This window comes from Triticum dicoccoides, chromosome 6B (assembly GCF_002162155.2).
Source record: "Triticum dicoccoides isolate Atlit2015 ecotype Zavitan chromosome 6B, WEW_v2.0, whole genome shotgun sequence".
NCBI classification, from domain to species: Eukaryota; Viridiplantae; Streptophyta; class Magnoliopsida; order Poales; family Poaceae; genus Triticum; species Triticum dicoccoides.
Window position 1 is genome coordinate 81,930,383 of NC_041391.1, and position 8,103 is coordinate 81,938,485.

Here is an 8,103-nt window from a genome sequence, read left to right on the forward strand (position 1 = left end):
CATTGAACTTTCGTTCAAAACCAACACCTTGATTCTTCCAGTGCCTTCCTTGCTTGCGTACAATTTCCTCGAATTGCTTACTCCCGGCAAGGCTCTTGTAAACACCTTTCTCTATAATTACCTTCAATAAGCTATTTTCTTGCTCAAGTGTAACTTGGCTAAGAGAATCATTAGTGGAATCAAGAGAACTACTAGAAGCAACAATATTGGATTTAGCATGATTATTGTTACTACTAGAGGAAGAATCCTTCTTGTTTTTGTTACTAGACTTGACTTGAGGCATGTAAGTAGATAAGAGTAAACGCTTGGCAATGTAAGAAGAACTTTTCTTGCGAAGATCATCATTGATTGCTTTTAAGAACTCATGCTCTTGCTCAAGATTGAGATTTTCAAATCGTAACTTCTCATGAGTCCTCAAAAGTTCTCGGTGATCCCCTAAGATAGTTTCATGAGCTAACTTAAGAGTGTTTAGTTCTTTAGTTAGAAGCTCAATTTTCTCCTTATCATTGTCATTCGTTTTATCTTGTTTAGCACGATTAATTGACGTTTCATCATAGTATTCATCACTAGAGTTGTCAATAAGTAAATCATCATCACCTAACAAGTCATCTTCATCACTATTGAAATCAACATACTCGGGGTGTGTTACCTTAGGGCCTTTAGCCATGAAGCATCTTCTAATTCCTTCATTTGGTGAATCAAATATGTCGTAGGAGTTGGTTGTCACAAGTGCTAGACCGGCAACACCTTCATCTTGAGTATATTCGGAGTCAGAGTGATAGCTTCTCTCGGAGTGATTTTCAGAGTCGGAACCGGATACCCATTCACCAACATGAGTTTGATGTCTTCGTTTTGTGTAGCTCTTTGATGACTTGTCCTTCCTTTCCGAATCCTTGCTTCTCCGGGATGTTCTTTGTTCATAACGATCATCTCTACTCCTCCTCTCTCTTGGCGGCGATTCTTCTCTTCTACTTCTTCTCTTGGGAGAATACTCTCTTCTTTTATAGGTTGTCATACACTCATTGGAATAGTGTCCGGGTCTCCCACAATTGTAGCAATTGCGCTCTCGACTGGAAGATCTTTTTTCATTGTAGGACCTTGACTCGGAGCTTCTTTCTTTGCTTCTACTCTTGTAGAATTTGTTGAAGTTCTTCACCATTAAGCTCAATTCTTCATTGAAGGTTGGTTTCTCACTTGATGATGTAGGAGCTTCACTTGAGGCTTTGTAAGCACCACTTGACTTGTTGTGAAGTTCCTCCTTATCCTTGAGTGACATCTCATGAGCAACAATTCTTCCAATGACTTCCGTTGGCTTGAGATTCTTGTAATTGGGCATCATTTGGATCAATGTGCATATGGTATCATATTTTCCATCCAATGCTCTTAGGATCTTCTTGATGATGAATTTGTCGGTCATCTCTTCACTTCCTAAGCCCGCAATCCCATTTGTGATAAGAGCAAGCCTAGATTACATTTCAGGACACCTTCACCATCCTTCATTTTGAACTTATCAAGTTGACTTTGGAGCACATCCAATTTGGATTCCTTGATGGAGTCGGTACCTTCATGCATATCAATCAAACTATCCCAAATTTCCTTTGCATTCTCAAGACGGCTGATTTTGTTGAATTCTTCGGGGCACAATCCGTTGAAGAGGATATCACAAGCTTGAGGGTTGTAATGCAGCATCTTCAATTCATCCGCGCTAGCTTCACGGTTTGGTTCCCTCCCATCAAACAATTCACCTTGCAAGCCGATACACACAATAGCCCAAACGGCGGGGTTATGTCCGAGAATATGCATTTTCATCTTATGCTTCCAACTAGCAAAATTAGTACCATCAAAGTAAGGACCTCTACGATGATAATTTCCCTCGCTAGACGCCATACTCTTCTAGGTTGTGAAACCAAGGCTATGACCACCAAAAGCTATGGAAATCAAAGCAAATGGAGACCAAGGCTGTGATACCACTTGTAGGATCTTTAAGTATGTCTAGAGGGGGGGTGATTAAACTACTTGACCAATTAAAAACTTAACCTTTTCCCAATTTTAGTCTTTGGCAGATTTTAGCTATCTTAGCACAAGTCAAGCAATCTTCACACAATTCAAGCAAGCATGCAAAGAGTATATGAGCAGCGGAAAGTAAAGCATGCAACTTGCAAGAATGTAAAGGGAAGGGTTTGGAGATTTCAAACGCAATTTGGAGACATGGTGATTTTTGAGCCGTGGTTTCGATAGGTGGTGCTATCATACATCGACGTTGATGGAGACTTCAACCCATGAAGGGTAACGGTTGCGCGAGTCTACGGAGGGCTCCACCCATGAAGGGTCCATGAAGAAGCAACCTTGTCTATCCCACCATGGCCGTCGCCCACGAAGGACTTGCCTCACTAGCGGTAGATCTTCATGAAGTAGGCGATCTCCTTGCCTTACAAATTCCTTGGTTCAAATCCAAAATCTTGTCGGAGGCTCATAAGTGACACCTAGCCAATCTAGGACACACCACTCTCCAAGAAGTAACAAATGGTGTGTTGATGATGAACTCCTTGCTCTTGTGCTTCAAATGATAGTCTCCCCAACACTCAACTCTCTCTCACAGGATTTGGATTTGGTGGAAAGAAGATTTGAGTGGAAAACAACTTGGGAAGGCTAGAGATCAAGATTCATATGGTAGGAATGGAATATCTTGGCCTCAACACATGAGTAGGTGGTTCTCTCTCAGAAATGGTAAGTTGGAAGTGTAGGTTTAGTCTGATGGCTCTCTCCACGAATGAAGAGGAGGTGGAGGGGTATTTATAGCCTCCACACAAAATCTAACCGTTACAAACAATTTACCGATCTCGGTGAGACCGAATCAACAAACTCGGTCGGACCGATTTAGTAAACCTAGTGACCGTTAGTGATTTCGGTGGGACTGACATGCAACTCGGTAGGACCGATGTGGTTAGGGTTAGGGCATAACGTAATCTCGGTTAGACCGATTACACAAACTCGGTGAGACCGATTTTGGTAATAAGCTAACCGGAGAGTTGGTCAAGTAAACTCGATGGGACCGATTCGCTCTTTTCGGTGGGACCGAAATGTTACAAAAGGGAAACATAGAGTTTACATTGCAATCTTGGTGGGACCGATCGGTCACTTCGGTTAGACTGAAACGTTACAAAGGGAAACAGAGAGATTACAATCCCATCTCGGTGAGACCGAGATCCCTATCGGTGAGACCAATTTGCCTAGGGTTTGTGGCAGTGGCTATGACATCTGAACTCGGTGGCGCCGGATAGAAAGAATCGGTGGGGCCGAGTTTGACTTTAGGTTTAGGTCATATGAGGATATGAGAAAGTAGTTGAGGGTTTTTGGAGCATATCACTAAGCACTTGAGGCAAGAAACTCATTAAGCAACACCTCATCCCTCCTTGAGGGATCCACTTTCCTCATCCATGCCATGCCATTCATTGAGCTTTTCCTGAAATATTTGTCTTGGAAAGGTATTAGCTCAATGAGCTATATGTTCCTAGGAATTACCAAAACCACCTAGGGATAGTTGCACTTTCATCCGTCCTTTCCTGTCAGTCGCTAATCTGGGCCTACTTTCTTCCTTTGCTGTCAGCCGCTTCGCTTATCTCGGCTTCCAGTCAAAGGAAATAGTAATTTATATGCTACCTCACACAGGTTGGTACTGGTCTTTATCCTGATTATTGTGCTTGTCATGTATTTGTAATTTGGTATTGTGCTACTATTTGCCGATTTTATAAAGAAGTAACTTGGAGCCTAAACTCGCAGGCAAATCATTAAATTGGGTGATTTCAGTAGAACTGCACAAAAAGATCAGATGGATAGATACTTATGCTGCTGCTATGTACTCCAAAGTTCACTCAGACAAGGATCGATGTTGACAAGAAGTGCCTATATTCATTCGAGTATCAACCGGCATCAACCAGTTGTCAAACTCCAAGTATTAGGAGAGTGAACGCCAAAAATATTGCTTGGCGCATAGCCCAGAAAAACACAGTCCAGTCTTTGGTCCCAACTTGTGCCTTTTGGTTATCGGCAGATACGGTAGCGAACTGTATGGCATGGAGTCTAAAGATTCCAGACAAGTTGGTTGACGTGTATATTCATCTGGCACTTAATCAGTCGGCACGCCAGGGATGCTCCATTTCAGTTGAACTGCACAAAAAATTTGGGTGGTTCATTTTCTCAACCGCCTCCTTCTTGTCTGCAATGTAGAATTTTGGTGAGCTACAGGACCAAGATGAGCCAGTAAACTAGTTGGATGAAAGTAGTGGCCAAGTTGCTCAAACCTCCCTCGGCACGAGGCCACTATTTGAGGATAAACCTACAAGCAAAGTTCAGATTGTCTATGCTGCCTCTTATGTACTCGAAAGTTTACTCGTACAAGCATTAATTTTAGCAAGAAGTACCTCCGACTGAACACCATTTACCAGTCTGTACCCTAGGTAATTAAATTTCGTCCATGGATCATATTGGCTGTGAGCTCAATCATTTGGATGCATAAACATACTGAACATGTGTATATATGAATCTTTTTGCGAATTATCTATGAATATTGTAGTGTGATCTATCAATCATTTGGATCCATAGACATGCTGAACTTGTGTATATATGAATCTTTTGAGTTGTTGATTGTGAATGTTGGCTATGAATATGAACGTGTCCTGTGAACCTGAGTTTGACACGAATGTTTACTTTTTCTGTTGTACTTGTGTGTGAACTTGTTAGTATGCCTACTGTGGGATATGTGACGTGTGGGTGTCAACGGCACACCTTCTTCCCGAGAAGAATTGCATCTGCTTTGTTAGGGTAGTAATAGCGCATCAGCTCTTTTTAATATTTTTGCTCTGTCTTCCCCCCTCCCCCGCTCAACCCCTGCCGTAATGTTTTTGGCCTCAAAACAAACATAGTAGTGCGTTGTTCTTGGGGCTTGATGAAAAATCGAGTGCTGGTTTTGGTAGGTTGGTCCGCCCAGCAAACGGGTTGCTGGTCCACCACGAACTGGGAGGCTAAAAATACAAGTTGTATGGTGCAGAGGCAAGTAAAAAACTCCCTCGAGAGCCATCCACCAAAGAAAAAAATCACTCCTGATGTGCTTCTTCAGTCGTGTCGCCGCCCCCCTCTTTAATCCAGTTCGCTCGGGGATCTAGCTGGTATCATTTTTTTCCAGAGGGCGAACAAGTATGAGCTAGGCCTAGGTTTTGTATTTTAACATGCATAGCCCACGACATACAGAGACAGTTGTTTCAACTTATTTTTTGAGGTCCATACCGGCCTATGGGCTTTTTCTTAAAGATCGGCAGCCCAATGTATTTTTATAATAAAACACAGGTCTCTGTTCTATTTATCTATATATAAGAATAATATTGTTGTGTCCAATTTATATTTTCCTTTCTAACCACATTATATATATTTATATTATTACTATTATCATATATTTTATAGAGACTTATATATACAGTATAAAAACATCCCACGTGTTATTAACTTATAAAAGTAAATGTTTAACAGAAGTTGGCAAGGAAAATCCTGGTTGTTTTTGACTCACAGGCAAGGAAAATCCTGGTGATTGCGTACAAAACCTTGGGAAGATTTTAAGGACCAATGTAATAATAACGCGCTCATTTTTATTTTGAGCAGTAACTCACTAATTTGTTAATTTTATATATAAAAAATGTGCCTCTCCGGTTTATTTTTTGATATTAATTGCTCCTTCTAACATAACATTATATATAGAACAAGCCCAACTAATTCGTGTATTTCAAGGAAGTGCAAATGGGCTGGGATTTCTTAGAAAATATAAATGGGCCGCATTGACGCGAAATTATTTGTTCACCCAGCCCAGCAAATGGACTGTACATTCAAACTGGCTGCCCCCAACCCAGGGATGTGCAAAACTAAATGCAGATGCAGCGGTTTCAGCAGGAAGGAGGCATGCAACGGTGGGTGCAGTTTGCAGGGATCAGCAAGGGATGTTTCTCGGAGCATCAGCCATTGTTGTTAAACATATAAGTGATCCAGCAACACTTGAGGCAATGGCAATTAGGGAAGCTTTATCGCTATCAGCAGATCTATAAGTCCAAAACATCCATGTGGCATCAGATTGCAAGGTGGTAGTAGATGATGTGAGGAATGGCACATCGGCATCTTATGGTTCAGTCATTAAGGAAATGTTTCCTCCCCATGACAGCTGGGACCCACCGGCTGTATCTTCACACGGAAGGAAGTGCCTCCTTGTTACGCAAAAAAAATTATTCCTCCCATTGATAGCTGGGACCCGTCAGATTTGGTGGCTGACTTGTGGGCCTACTAAGCGGACGTGTACGCAGGGCTTTTGTCAACTTAATCAACAAATGATTCTAGCAGCTGGACTATTGGATGTTAATCCAACAGCCGTGCTCCTTCTTCAACCTCTGTTCTTGCTCCTGTCTCCCGTGGGTGGCACCGCGGCTGTGCCTCCTCGCACCCGAACCAGTCAAGTTTCCCACTCCTCTCCATTGCTGACTCCACTGCCGCGTCTTTCCCATCTCCGTGTCGTTCCAGTCTGGGGCCTCGCCGTCGTCCATCGGCCTGGGTGCGCTCGGCACAGTGTGGTCAACGTGGTCAACAATCGAGAGTCATCGGAAGATGACCGTATGTGAGAGGCTGACAGTGGGGACGCACCACGCCCATGGACGCATGCATGCAACAAAACATGGTGTGGTCAACGTGGTTAAGAAACGACTTCTATCGGAAGAGTACTATATGTGGAGAGGCTGACAGCTGGGTCCATGGCCACATCAAGGAAATGCCTCCTTATTATGTGGAAAATAAAGATTCCTCCACCTGACAGCAGGGACCCATCTAACGAGCCACTGTATTTTGCGAAAAAAATGTTTCCCCCTGACTGCTAGGACCCACCAGCTACATCTTCGCATGCAAGGAAGTGCGTCCGGGCAAAAAAAAACGATTCGCCCCCCTGACTGCTCGGACCCACCAACTACATCTTCACATGCAAGGAAGTGCGTCCATATTACAAGCAAAAAAAATGATTCGCCCCCCTGACTGCTCGGACCCACCAGCTACATCTTCACACACAAGGCCTGATAGTCAGGACCCACCTGGTCGAAGCGTACGTAGCATTGTCATTCTGGTCGCGAACATGTACGTACATACTGGTCGATGTAGAGGCATGCACGTGTTGTAGTAGAGGCGCGCACGTAGCATGTACACGTACGTACAGCGGCCAGGGTGCAAGAAAGTAAATATGGCCACGTACGTACATACGAGCGGGGTCTCAAATACCTACTCGCGCATACGTACGACCAGGGCTTGTGTACATGGCTAGGTCGGAACGGAGAAACAGCGTCGTCGTCGTGTTCATGGGGAGCCAACCGGCTGGGTCGGAACGGAATGCGTTGTCGTGTTCATCGGGAGGGCTCAGACGGAACAACCGATGGAAACGAGGTCTGGCGTACCGCAGAATAGAGGAAACGGCCTTGTGTTCGACCGGCGACGTTCAAAACGGGATCATGTTCATCGAGAGGGGTCTGGCGTACCGCAAAATGGAGGAAACAGACTTCTGTTGGACCTCCTACGGTCTAAACGGGGTCCTATTGATCGGAAGGGGTGTGGCGTACCGCAAAACGGAGGAAACGGACTTGTGTTGGAGCGCTACGGTCGAAACGGGGGTCCTGTTCATCGGGAGGGGTGTGGCATACCGCAAAATGGTACTCCACGGGATACTGTTCATCTCCACTGTCGACCTCCTCCAGCCTCCATGGGCTACTGTTCATCCACCGTCGACCTCCTCCAGCCTCCACCTGCGACTGTTCATCCATGGGCTCCTCTTCATCCAGCCTCCACCGCGCGCTACTCCACCGGCTACTCTTCAACCAGCCCTCTCCACGGGCTCCTCTTCAACCACCCCTCCACGGGCTACTGTCCATCCAGCCCTCCATCGGCTACTGTTCAACCAGCCCTCCACGGGGTCGTCCTGTTCATCCAGCCCTCCACGGGGGTCCTGTTCATCCAGCCCCAACCGGCTCGATTGATCGGGGTCCTGTTCATCCAGAGGCAACCACGGGGTCCTCTTCATCCACCCCACTGGGG